General features: G+C 41.7%; 1 protein-coding gene across 1 annotated transcript in view; it reads right to left on the bottom strand.

Moving 5' to 3' along the window:
- Positions 1-12,475, bottom strand: part of agap3 (ArfGAP with GTPase domain, ankyrin repeat and PH domain 3) — a 118,422-nt gene that overhangs the window by 81,384 nt on the left and 24,563 nt on the right. The gene's annotated exons all lie outside the window — the stretch shown is intronic.

Genomic DNA, 12,475 nt, shown 5'->3' with positions numbered 1-12,475 from the left:
AATAGCGAGCCGCGATGGCTAGGATGTGCAATAATTCGCTGACATCTCTGTGAGCTAAACTGTTGCTTAATAAAAAAGAGGTCAGAGGTAGGGCACGGTTTGTGAGAAGCAATTTAAACAGAAAGAAATCCTTTTAATCAAGCTGTGTGGTCTTTTTTTTAAACTTGGAGTTGGACTATATTTGGATCATCACTGGATCATCTTTTCCCTCAGTTTTTTTTTTCTTTTTCTACTAGCAGCAAAATGTAATTTGTCATGCACCATCTGGCTTTCAGCTTCATTCTTGTATCTCACTGGCATCCTGTTGCAGCAACCCTGCAGTTGGAAAAATAAATGGAGCAGCCAATCGCAGCTGTCATCTTGCTAAAGCACAGTAAAACAACTCGAAACTATTAGGAGACTTTTACTTTAGTTCCGATTGCAATATAACTGTTTTCTTTATCTTTCCATCTTCACAAGCTAGTAATTGTGCAAAATACGTAAGTGGGCCATATTTCTTTCTGCTGCATTACCACAGAATCTACAGTATATTGTCTGATTCTGTCGAGTCTTTTCACTCCTTTTCAAGGTTTTTCTTCCTGTGCTGTTCCAAAAAGAGGGCCAAGAATAGCGACACATTCGGGCACAAGCTCCCATGTAATTTCCCACGCCTTTTGTCTCCGTTCCTGTGCCGCCCATGCATGCTGAAACAATAAGCTGGGAGCTTCGTTATGAAGCTGACAACAGCGCCTTTAAAAAACATAATTAATTTAATAAAAAACCAACAACAACCAAGAAGTCAGGAGGGATACAGTCATACCTACAAGTGACCCGTCCTCATGCACGCCTGTGGAGCAGCTAATAGGGGCATTTATTTGTTTTGAATTGAGTTCATGAACCCCAGGTTTGCAAAATAAAAGCTGCATGTGAATAGATTCGGTGCTGCTGGCTTACAGCATACAGTTACGCAATTTGTTTTCAACAGATAACGGCTCCAGAATTCTGACGCACCGTCGATTTCTGCATTCAGTGTGGGATTAATTGTTGTTATGTTCGCCTAACTAGCATATCTGTGACTGATGAGAATCTCATATCTTCAGCCTGTGGAAAAGCCATGGGAGACAAACTTCTACAGGTGACTGAAAATTAATTCCCACTCCAGCGGCTCCAGTTTAATGGCACTCAGTCGAGTGAACGCCATTGTAACATGCTTACTAACATCCATCAAAGGCAGATTGTGGGTTTTCCAGAAAACATTCACTTACAATATCTACATATAAAAAAAACTCCACCAAACTGACAGATAACGACTCCCATTCTGCAACTTCCACAGGCCCAGCGTCTCTCCAAGGCATCAAAAGTGGCACTTTAGCATGAAATTGAATAACCTGAAAGTCATTTACAGTAAACGTTTTGAACCTCTATCAGAAATGACAGACATTCAGTATTCCGGAGGAGAACGCGTCCTCACCCAGACAGCCAGACACAGAGGCTTAGTTCCAGCTCAGCTGCTATCTACAGGGGCTGAATGACAAAGAAGTTGAGGACACCAGTGAAAACATCTGTATCGTACTTGGTGAAGTTTCGTGACAGCTCTATTAGTGCAAGTCAATATGGAGCTGTGCATCTCCTTGTGACATTTTTAGGTCCCCTTAACATAATGGCATATCATCCTGTCCCCGACAGGTACACTGAAGGAGGAAACACTTCGCTGTGCTATTTGCTTCTGTCCAGCATGGTGTGGGCACGAGCAGCAGGCCGAAATGAATCACAAAACCTGACCTGATTAGACTTGACATGGAGACACTGAGTAATGGTGCCCAAACAGTGTTTCCTGCAATTTGGCTCTCCAAAAAAACTGAGGCCTGCTGGAGGGCTTTTGTTACAATGTAAGCCAAATCTGAAAATGGCAGGAGAGTAATGGACTAGCTAGGACACGCACAACGGCTTTGCTTAATCACGGAAACAACGGTAATATGTCGCACACACATAAGCTCAGCACTTTCCCCCCCGTTTGTCAACTTCTGACGGTTCTCATGACCGCAGAGAGCTCGATGCGAAGCTTCTGTGCCTCCATCTGATATTTTACCGCAGCGCCTTTGTCGGGTATTGACACACGGTAGCACGTAAAAGCTCGAACGAGAGACCTTTTAAAAATCACCGTCAAATCAGCAAAACAGAAAGTGCACAGAAGCAGCACTGATCAGTTTTTTTATTACTTTGATTTTTTTGGGGGGGGGATTTTCTTTTTAAGAGGGGCAAAAGGCTTGTGAGATATCATGTGAACAGACCTGCGGGCAAAATATAAAATGTACTTGGAATTTATATTAACTGATCACACTTCTTCGGGCTTACATCCAAACCACAGATTGGATTCTTTAAAATGCTGACAAGTGGTCTTTATTAGACATGGGGGACTTCTCTCTTCTGGATGTGTCACAATCTAGTCAGTTTAATGGAGGAACATACTGTAGCTGCTGTACCAGAGAGATTAATTTAATAACTTCTGCACTTTTGTGGAGAGTGTCCAGGCAGACAGCTGCCACAGAAGTACAGTTGAGGCCTTGAAGCAAACATCCATGGGAATGATGCAGTCATCATCTCTCCGCTTTCACTGCTGAGACGTCAACATCGTGTTCTTCGCCGAGCCAGACTGCTACTGACGTTAGGCGTAGCCTGCCCTAATATCAGTAACTGAGCCATTTGCTGAAAATTTTAGCGTCCTCTCACCTGTAACAAATTATTAAAAGCCAAGAAAATTGCATCTAAATTGCAATAAATGGCCATTTAATGAGCAAGAGTGAACAATGTTGCACTTGAGATGCCGAACTACCCCGTTTTAAACATTTCATTTTCCAGAGTCCTCTTGAATCCATTTAACAGAAAGCACCTTGTATGCAGAGCATGTACAGTGTGCATTATTATTCAACACTATGGCCTCATTGAGATTTGAAGTGTCATAACCTCCTACACCTCCAATCCATGCTAACTTTTCAGCAATTGATTTTTTTTTCCTTGCCACTAAGGTTTAATGTGTTTCGATATGATAAACACACTGCCACACATACACACTCCACACGCACGCCACATCTTCCTTTGTGTACTCCAAAGTGAAATAAGCAGGCTAATGAGCTGTGAATTTTAGGTTTAGGCTACAGGAACACAATCCTCAGCAGCAGAAATGACACAAGAATGTGATCTCCTTCTGGTTCTTCTCCACCTCCTCCTCCTCCTCCTCTCTCCTTCTGCATCTCTTCATCCTTAACTCAGTCCTATCCGCCCACAATCCTCCATCCCCCTCTTGTGCTTGCTGAACACTGCATCAGCAGAGTCCCTAGCAGAAGGGAGACCTGTTCTTTAACTGGACCATTACAAATACCTGCTACCTCAAACCCTCCAAGATGCATCAGCCTCATCCGCACTTCTGGGAAGATGCAGCTCTTTAATGCGATTCTCTGTTATGCAATCCTGCGTGATAAATAACTGCAGACACTCTGAGATTAATGAAATTCAGGGGAAGCCCCCCCACACCACCCCACACACACACAGCCTGATCTCCAGTACTAGCAGAAGATGACGGCTCTGCTATTTTTACTCAGGCATCTCCATAGGTAGTTTCTGAGGTCACATGGCGGCCCACCCCTAGGAGAAGCACACTGCTGCAGTGCACTATTTCTGGGCTCCCAGCAGGAAGAATCAGGTATGAGAGAAACCTGCTGAAAGGTGCCATAGCACACCACTGTTTCAGGGCCGATGATGGAAAGCTACCACATGGTGCAAAAAAATAACAGAGATCCCAAGCCTCATTCCCTTCCTGTCTTACCTCTGCAGCAACAAAGGCAGTTTAAACAGTTGGGAGTCAAGGTCAGTGCTTGGGGATCAAAAGGTAAAGGCGCGTGAAGCCTGCTGTCGCTTTTCTCTGATAGGCCCTTTTGTCTGTACTGAGTCTGAACCGACTGCCTGGTCACTGCTGCTGCATGCCAATGAGATGAGCACAGCCGCAGTGTCAGGTTTTGCGCCTCTTCAGAGTGACAGCTGCAGGATGGCTGGCATATCGCTCGCTTTTGCCTCATCTACAGTTTTGTTGTAAAGACACAGGGCTGGTAACGTTCAGAGAGCTGGTGAAGCTGGTCAGGAATAACAATAGAAAAGGAGAGAAGGCAGCGAACTACTGAGTAGATGTGTATTGTGACAGATATCGAAAACAGCGTGGTTTACTGTTAAATGCTAACCATTACTTCAGTCACATGCTATGCTTTTTTGGGGGGGTTGTCACTGACTTCCTGTCCCTTTGGCTTGTGGCCACTTAAAAAGAAGGTATGGCTAATTGCAAAACCTTGTGACCAGCTGCTGTGCAGCAGTTGTGACCAGCTCAACAACTGTTTGTCCTCATGCTGCCAATCACATCTGAGCCTAAAATTGTGGCCTAAAATTAAGTTAAAAACTTAATTAAGTTAAAAACTTAATTTTAGGCCACGATTCTTGTATAAGATATATGCTTGTACAAGTTTTCGAATAGAAAGCCTTGATTGTTTGAGTCAGTAACAGATTCTGTGACCCACTGTGGATAAATTGAGTGCAAAAAGTCTGTTTCTTTCTTTCAGGCAAATTCCTGTCAAAGATATAAGCAAACTAAAAAGCATGCAGTCTTGGAATTTAGGACATTTGAGGAAATGATGCAACAGGAAAGAAAACATACTCAAAATTAAATGAGCTCCACTGAAATTATTATAAGCTACAACACAAAAAACTGGGTTTCCCAAGGAGTGTGTAACAAACAAGTCCACATCCTTTGATGTTCTTCCTTTGTGTTGGTATGTAGTCAGGCACGCTGACGCAGACTACCTAATGGAAAGAGCGCCATCAAACAGATGATTAAAGCACCTGAAAGCCAATAAAACTGCTGACGCTCTAATAGAAAACAAGCTGAAAGCGTGCATTTTCATATCAGTTGTGGCAAGTGAATGAGAAGAACGATGGTTTCCATTAACTGATGTGCATTTCATTGATGATCGGTAGGAACCACGCGGCCCTCAGCGTATTTCATCATTATCCAACCTCCCAGTGAACATCTACATGCATGCATGCAGGTGACATCACTGCTTTCATCTTGCACTGCCATCGGGTGATTATCTCCGCGCTGCTGCTGTCAAAATGAATGATTATTTTAGTGATGGTCATTTTTATGTGCTACACCAAGGCACGGGGTGATCAGAGAGATTTAAAATTGATTTTATTGTTATGCATAAATTCAAGAAGTGATGATCTTGTGGGTTCACAGCGGCCGATATGAGTTTTCTCATGAATCACCCTGACACAGTCCGCTGCAGTCGCAAATTAAATTCCATCTATTCAAAGAATTATCTTGGTGTCCGGCGTGGAAATTATAAAAAACAAAGATACACAGTGCAATTAACGTAAATGAAAATCAGAATGGTGCGTATATGTGTGTGTGTTTGTGTGTGTGTGTGTGTGTGAGGGAATCAGCAGCACAGAAAATATTTACATGAACCAAGAAACTGTATATGGCGTCGATCTCTATGGCGCTCGAATGGCAAATCATCATCATCCTGTGTAAACTGTCTAAGGAGGTAAATACATGTTTGCACATGAAATACTTGACAGATAAGCAGCTGCTCTCGGGATTCAGTCTCATTTGTGCTGGCTTTCACTTTCTCTGTGCTAAGTAGACTTTGCTTTCAAAGCACACACTGAAAAAGTCATGACACACGCACATTCGGCATGAAACAAACACCACAGAGAATGCATTACTTGCACAGAGGCCGTACTTGCCGGCATCCTGTGGGGCACTGACCGCAAATAAACTCTCTTGACTATTCCGAAGTCTATTCTATTAATAAAAATATGTGGGAGAAGCGCTGCTAATTATCCTCTTTACATATAAACAGCTGCTCAGTGCACTGTAATCCTATCGGTGTGTCCATATCTCCTAATGGTCCGGCAATGACTCATGCTAGAACACATCTACGGCTTATCCATCTATCAAAGTATTCATGAACCTCACTTTACTTGCATGTCAGGCGCCTTTATACATGTTAGGACTCGGATACTCTGACTTATTTTATGCCTTATCATCAGAGGAGACGGTCACATGATTCAGAGCTGCTGTGAAGACCATCAGCGGTGCAATGCCGTGAATGCTGTGAAGATGTAATGATGTTTTAATTGATTTCTTCACTCTGTCTGTGCCTATATGCCTTCTGACTTCTCAATGAGCATCTCAGCCATCAAAATGCAGGGCGGCTTGAGGCAAAGTCAGCACAGTCATTTAAAGCTCCTGTCATAAATGCTGAATTACCAGAGAAAATGGCTGAAAAACTTCCAGATCCGGAAAATTCCAGATTCCAGAATATTAAAGGGATGTTCCCATTCATTCAACCAACCAAACCTACATGGTTAAAAAAGGCAATTTAGCCAGACGAGTGATAAAGGGAATTATTGTAACAGACTCTTCTTTTTTTTTTTTTTTTTGAGGAGGGTACTCCATCGCCTGCTAGATCCAGAGATAATAACCCGAACACAATAATGCCTTTGCACTGCCTCTGGAGAAGGGACAGCTGCAGAGTAAATAAATGGCTAATCTGACTTTAGCCAACGACTGAGCGCAGCCTTGACACAATAAACGAAAGAGATTGATGTCAATCCCAGCATAAGCTCTGCCCACTTAGTGCAGGGCACAACACAACAGACACCCTCATTTTCTGCAAACCCCCCACCCCGGTGCTGGTGGGTAATACTGCTTGTTGCAGTGATTCTGCTGCAGTCTGGCTTCACTTTGTCCTTTATTTCTCTGTGAGATGAAATGTGAAAAGAGAGCTTTCACACCAAAGGTCAAAACCTGCCTCAGTTGTTGTGTATGTGGTGACAGAGCCTCACCACAGGGGGCCACTGTTGCTATATAAAAACCAAATACACTAGACAGACTATAATAAAAAATATATATATATATATATATATTTAAAGGCCTTTTTAACCAAGAGTGACAGGAGATACAGAAAGAAACAAAGATGACCTCTGACACACATGGCATAATTTTTACTGCATGTGTGTATTAGGGTAAACCCATCTGAATCTACCTAAAAGAAATTCCAGATTCCTGTGCAGCTACTATATTACACATGCATGGGTGAGATATGTTAAATGTGTCCACACAAGAGTGAAATCTGCCAGGTCGCGCTGACTGTGGACAATCCACCACCAGTGTGCACTGAGAGGTTGGAAGACGGATATTACATAAGGAGCTCATCAGTGGGGTAGTGGCCCACGCACAATGCATCCTCAGTGGAATCTCTCACTGTTGATCAGCCTCTCACTCAAAGTAAGAACAAAATGGCTGAGGTGACAGCCTGAGGGGGAAAAAACAGTGCAGAGGCTAGAAATTCATGTGAATAATTAGCTCCTAAAAAGAGGCTACTTAATGCAAATGACCTGGGCGGCTGTATGATTGAGGAGAAATGGCTGCTGACATCCCCATAAGCTAAATGTATTTATACAGACGAGATGCTATCAGGAGGGAATACTAATTAGGCTCTTACTGCAAACAAAAACAACACTTATGCACTGGAATAACAAATATATACCCGTGAAAATAGCTGTTTATTTCATGCTAAACCACTACCTGTCTTATAGCTAAGGGTATCATTTTGCAACACAACTGTAAATAAACACCAGAGTGGGGGTCAGTGGAGTCCTCGCTGCGGTTAGAGCGCACAGTAATGTGCAAACCACAAGACCTCTGACCTTTAATAGGGAGCTTTGAATTTCTATTCAGTGGTTTTTGCTAGAAACACTGCTGCATGCCTAGGTTGTCAACACTGAAAGTGGTGAGACTACTGCAAGGCAATTCAAGGCTGATTATTCTCCAGTGTGAGGATTTGTTGTTTTCATTGTCTCACTTTACAGTAAACCAGAGCTGCAAATATTAGCTGATTACATAGCTTTTCAAACAATAGAAGACTCATTAGCTTTGCCAGATGTGTGTAATGTGTTGCCTTTGCTGCAAGTAGGTGATGATCTGATGCTTTTGTATGTCATCTCTGAAGAGGTTTTAGATCACAGGACTTCATTGGAGATCAATAGGTTTCAATATTGCCAGGATAATCTTGACATTAGTTTGAAATATGGACCAGTAATCAAAAAATAAATAAGTATTTCTTATTCTGTTTTCTAGCTCAAGCTCATGACTAAAAAGTCTGATGTTAAGAGGCGCAGTACGTGACTTTTTAAAGCTGCATCCAGAGAACGAGGGGAGGGAGTCCCCATGACTGTGCCATTTTCACAAACAGCTGTTGTGGGATACAAAGGCAAAGGTGTGGACTCCCAGCATGCCGCGCTGCCGTGACCCTCCTCATTTCGCTGCAGATGGACGCGGGTAGACACCACTGTCAGATGATGAGCTCTGCTTTAAGCCCCCGTGCTGCATGTGCTGTGTGCCAATCGGCTGCCTCCGCTCTCGCCGGCCCACAAACCCCTATTGACTCCACGCCCACTTGCCCATCCATCGCACAGGCAACCAGTTGCCTAGGCAACCTCAAAGCCCTCGTGCCTGTTTAAGTGTCAAGACAAATTCTGTTTTACATTTTACTTGCACAACACTTCATTTTTCATTCATCCGTTCATTCATGATTTTATTTCCACATCTGCCTGTTGCTTTTTGTAAGCAAAACCTGGTGCTCAGACTTTAACCCCACAGCATCCTGATAAAAGTGAAGAGAATTTTTGAAACAGCCAATTAGATGCTGACTTATATCAGTCATGAGATGATAAGAACTAAAAAAAAAGTGGCAGCCTTTAGTCTTTACAAAGTAGGCCATGAGCAGCGAAAAAAAATGATTAAGATCATCTTCAAATAGCTCAGATGGATGAGTATAATCTGAATTCCAATTACTATGTGCTTGTTTCCATCAAAGCAATTATTATATGTGCAAAAATGAAGCTGGAGTGAAACACAGCCAAAGTCATGATCAAAATCAATTATCAAACAAAAACAACTAAGCAGGCAGATATTGGCATAATTGCAGTTACATAACAGGAGTCTGATTATTTATTCTTTTTCTTTTGAAAGAGGGCGTCTTATTGAGCTCTTAAGTATTGGAAATAAAACCACTCAAACCAAGAGTTTGCTGTAGACTACACACTCTAACAACTTGCTGTAAAAAATAAAATAAAGGAATTCTGGGCATTACCATTCCCAGTTAACACAGTTCAATTCTTTCAGCTCCTAAATCATGTGGGAAAAATCACATTGCATCATATTTGAATGACTTAAGTCACACACAGAAGCAGAATGTCCTGGTTTAAATGTGACCCTGACATTCAGCACAATCTGTGCAAGTTTGTAATTAGTACTTCTTGTCAACTGTTGATGGACAGATGATGGAAATGATGAGCTAAATATAAAGTAGTATCACAATGGTTCAGTTCCAATCTTAATGCTGCATTTAAACTGTGACTGTTCTGGATGTGTGACGTGATTTCTAAGAAGTTACCAAGAAAGAGTCCAATTAATCATGTCAGGCTCAGGTGTACAAATGTTCACATGTTGAATGCAGGAGCACTCCCATAAGGTTAAGTGTTTAAGAGCAAGGGAGCCAAAAGCTCATTGTCGTGACAATACCGGCCTTAATTTTTAACATGAACTAAAAATATCTAGATATCATTGCTACAGCAATGCCACACATTTAACTCCCCTTCCAACAACAAGACAACAAGACAAGCCCGGGCATGTCTGAGAGCAAGAGCTGTGTCACACTGCCATTACAATTTAATACCTAAAATGGGAGCTACTAAATATAATGCCGTGTCATTACTATTGCACTATAATGCTGCTGCTGCACGTGCTAACATCTTGTTTCAATAGATTCACACTTCAAATTATGTGATGCATCATCAATGACAGAAACTGACTGGGAAAAAAAAGGATGGAAAATACTCTTAATTTACTGACACTTTTAAATGCTGGTGCAAGCATCAATAAAATGCACATTTTCCTGAACTATCTTGATATAATATTTAGGCTACAACGCCCACAAGTTCAGGGTACTCGGACAAAGCCGAGGCACCGTGTTTGCATAGTTCCAGATTACTTTAGTACATCAATAAAAATAAACAGTTTTTTTGTTGTTGTTATTTTTTCACATTACAGCAAGAGCAGTAAATAACAGTATGAAACCAAGATAATAGCACAGTACTGTATTGGATTAGGATAGGTGCACAGTAAAATAACAGTTTAACACCAGAAAATCTAGCTGCCAGTGTTTTACCATAATGCAATGGGGAATTACAGTATAATGCTTTCCATAAACTTGTACACATGATAAATGAGATTCTCTGGCTAGCTATTTACATTTAAATGACCTTCTAATGTCTAAAATCTAAGAACATTAAAAGAGTATTAGGTTAAATTTCAATTCACATTTAATCCACTCTGCTGCGATTTCTGCACAGTCACCCATCAACTAGCTCCCCACTGCAGCCTTTGCTCCACACCCAGTTTGACTGCTGTGCAGCCATCCAACTAATCAACACCATTTCCCCTCTCTCTATCAGAAACTAAAGTGTGTCAAGAAATTGGAAAAACGTCTTTCTGCTGTTTGACTTTGGGTGAGACCAAAAGAACAAAAGAGCAGGCAGAAAAGATACACAATCACAAGCAACATTCAGCTCAGCCCAGCTGCAATTGCATTCATCAATGCCATCGCACTGTCAAGAGGGGCGTGACACAAATAGAAAAACTCACTATGAGGCACATGCACAGACAACCACACACAAAACCCCAACTACACACACACACACACTGCTGGAGGCTGATGCTGTGCTCATCAGTGTCACTGTTGCTGAGCCCCTCGCTGAACAATTCACAGCAGGAGCGCAGACGATGGAAGAAAAAGGATGCTTACATAAAGGCGAACATAGAAACAAAGGCTTTATGGGATGCAAACATCCCCTGGCATGAACAAACAAAATATACAGCATGACAGAGAAAATCACGAACACACTCAAACTAGAAATTGGCACACAAACACAGCATCGATTAAAAAAAACAAACTTCACATTCAAATTTTTTAAAATAAAATAAAATGGAAAGTCTCGCAATCCACCTTTTTCCCTAAACGTGGACATACTACAAAACAAAAACCACAAAATGGCGCTGCAACTATCGGCTCAACAATTGCACATCCACTGCCCTAAAGACAAACAAGCACCATTATCAAGACTGTCTCAGTGTTTCCATGGGTGCTGGATTTCTTTATTCCTCATTTCAAGTCTACATTCAACAGAGCACTGCTGTCATGCTCTGTACAGCCGCCCACGTTCAACCTTGCAGAGTGCGAGAGAGAGAGAGAGATAGAGAGGGAGGGAGAGTAGGAGGGAGTACAGGAGAAAACCTTGCTTTCACAGTAAGACACCAACAATACATTATGGGAGGACAAACCATATTGCTCCATGCTGTTTTTCTTACAAACGACTACACGAACAAACAATACGCTCGCATATTATACACATCGAAGGCGGCGTGCCAGGCCTTGATTACTATCGCCCCGTTTGAGCGGCTGACTAGAGCCAGAAGGGAAATACGCAAACTCTAAATGTATTCACCAATAGGTTATGTTTATGTTTTGTTTTTGGGGTTTTTTATGTATATACAGCGGGGAACACATTTGTCCTTCCTGAACTTCAGCAATTTTCTGGTTAATTAAATTAAAGGGAAAAGGAAACTCATTTTGTTTGAAATCCACTTCAACAGACTCAGGTACTGTTTATCCCTCAGGTCAGAACAACATTGATTTTCACGGGGGGGAAAGCGAACAACTCCAGCTTCCATGTTTTTCTAACGTATCAATGCTCAAGAAACGCTGCTTTTCTGTCTAGACAGAATTCAAACTCAGAATACTGCAGCAAGATTATGAAATCTGTTTGTGAAACGCGGCTTTCATAATTAAGAAGCAGCAACGAGGGAAACAAAGTGCGGTCGTGTTATGCAAGGCTATTTATTTTCCATATTAAAAATCGTAAAAGATCATAAACTAGACTGATGGTGCAAATGGGGACATGAACTGTAGCTGCTACTGATGATAACAGCAAGGTTACATTCTAATTTAGAGGAGGAGCCATGCGCTGATTATCACCTTAATCAAAAACTAAAAGTATGCCTCCACCATCGAGCTTGCACTTTACATCCATGCCTGTTCAGTCTTGACCTTTGACCTTTTTAGATATAAAATGTCATCAAATTGTCATTTTAGACTATTAGGCATTTGCGTGAAATTTGTCTAAAAATTAGCAGATACATTCTGTAGATGTGAGGTCACAGTGAGCAAATCGGTTCATGATTGAGTCCAGGTAAATTAATTTACATTTGCCAACCAACCTAAAATGCATTTCTTTGGACTACGACAAGAAAACCAATTAGCATGACAGAACTCACAAAATATACAAACACTACATAAAAAGGCCCCACCCAGGTAGTGGATTA

This window comes from Haplochromis burtoni, unplaced genomic scaffold (genome assembly GCF_018398535.1).
Source record: "Haplochromis burtoni strain Fernald_Lab_line unplaced genomic scaffold, NCSU_Asbu1 Contig_3, whole genome shotgun sequence".
Taxonomy (NCBI): domain Eukaryota; kingdom Metazoa; phylum Chordata; class Actinopteri; order Cichliformes; family Cichlidae; genus Haplochromis; species Haplochromis burtoni.
This window is presented reverse-complemented; position numbering and strand designations above follow the sequence as displayed.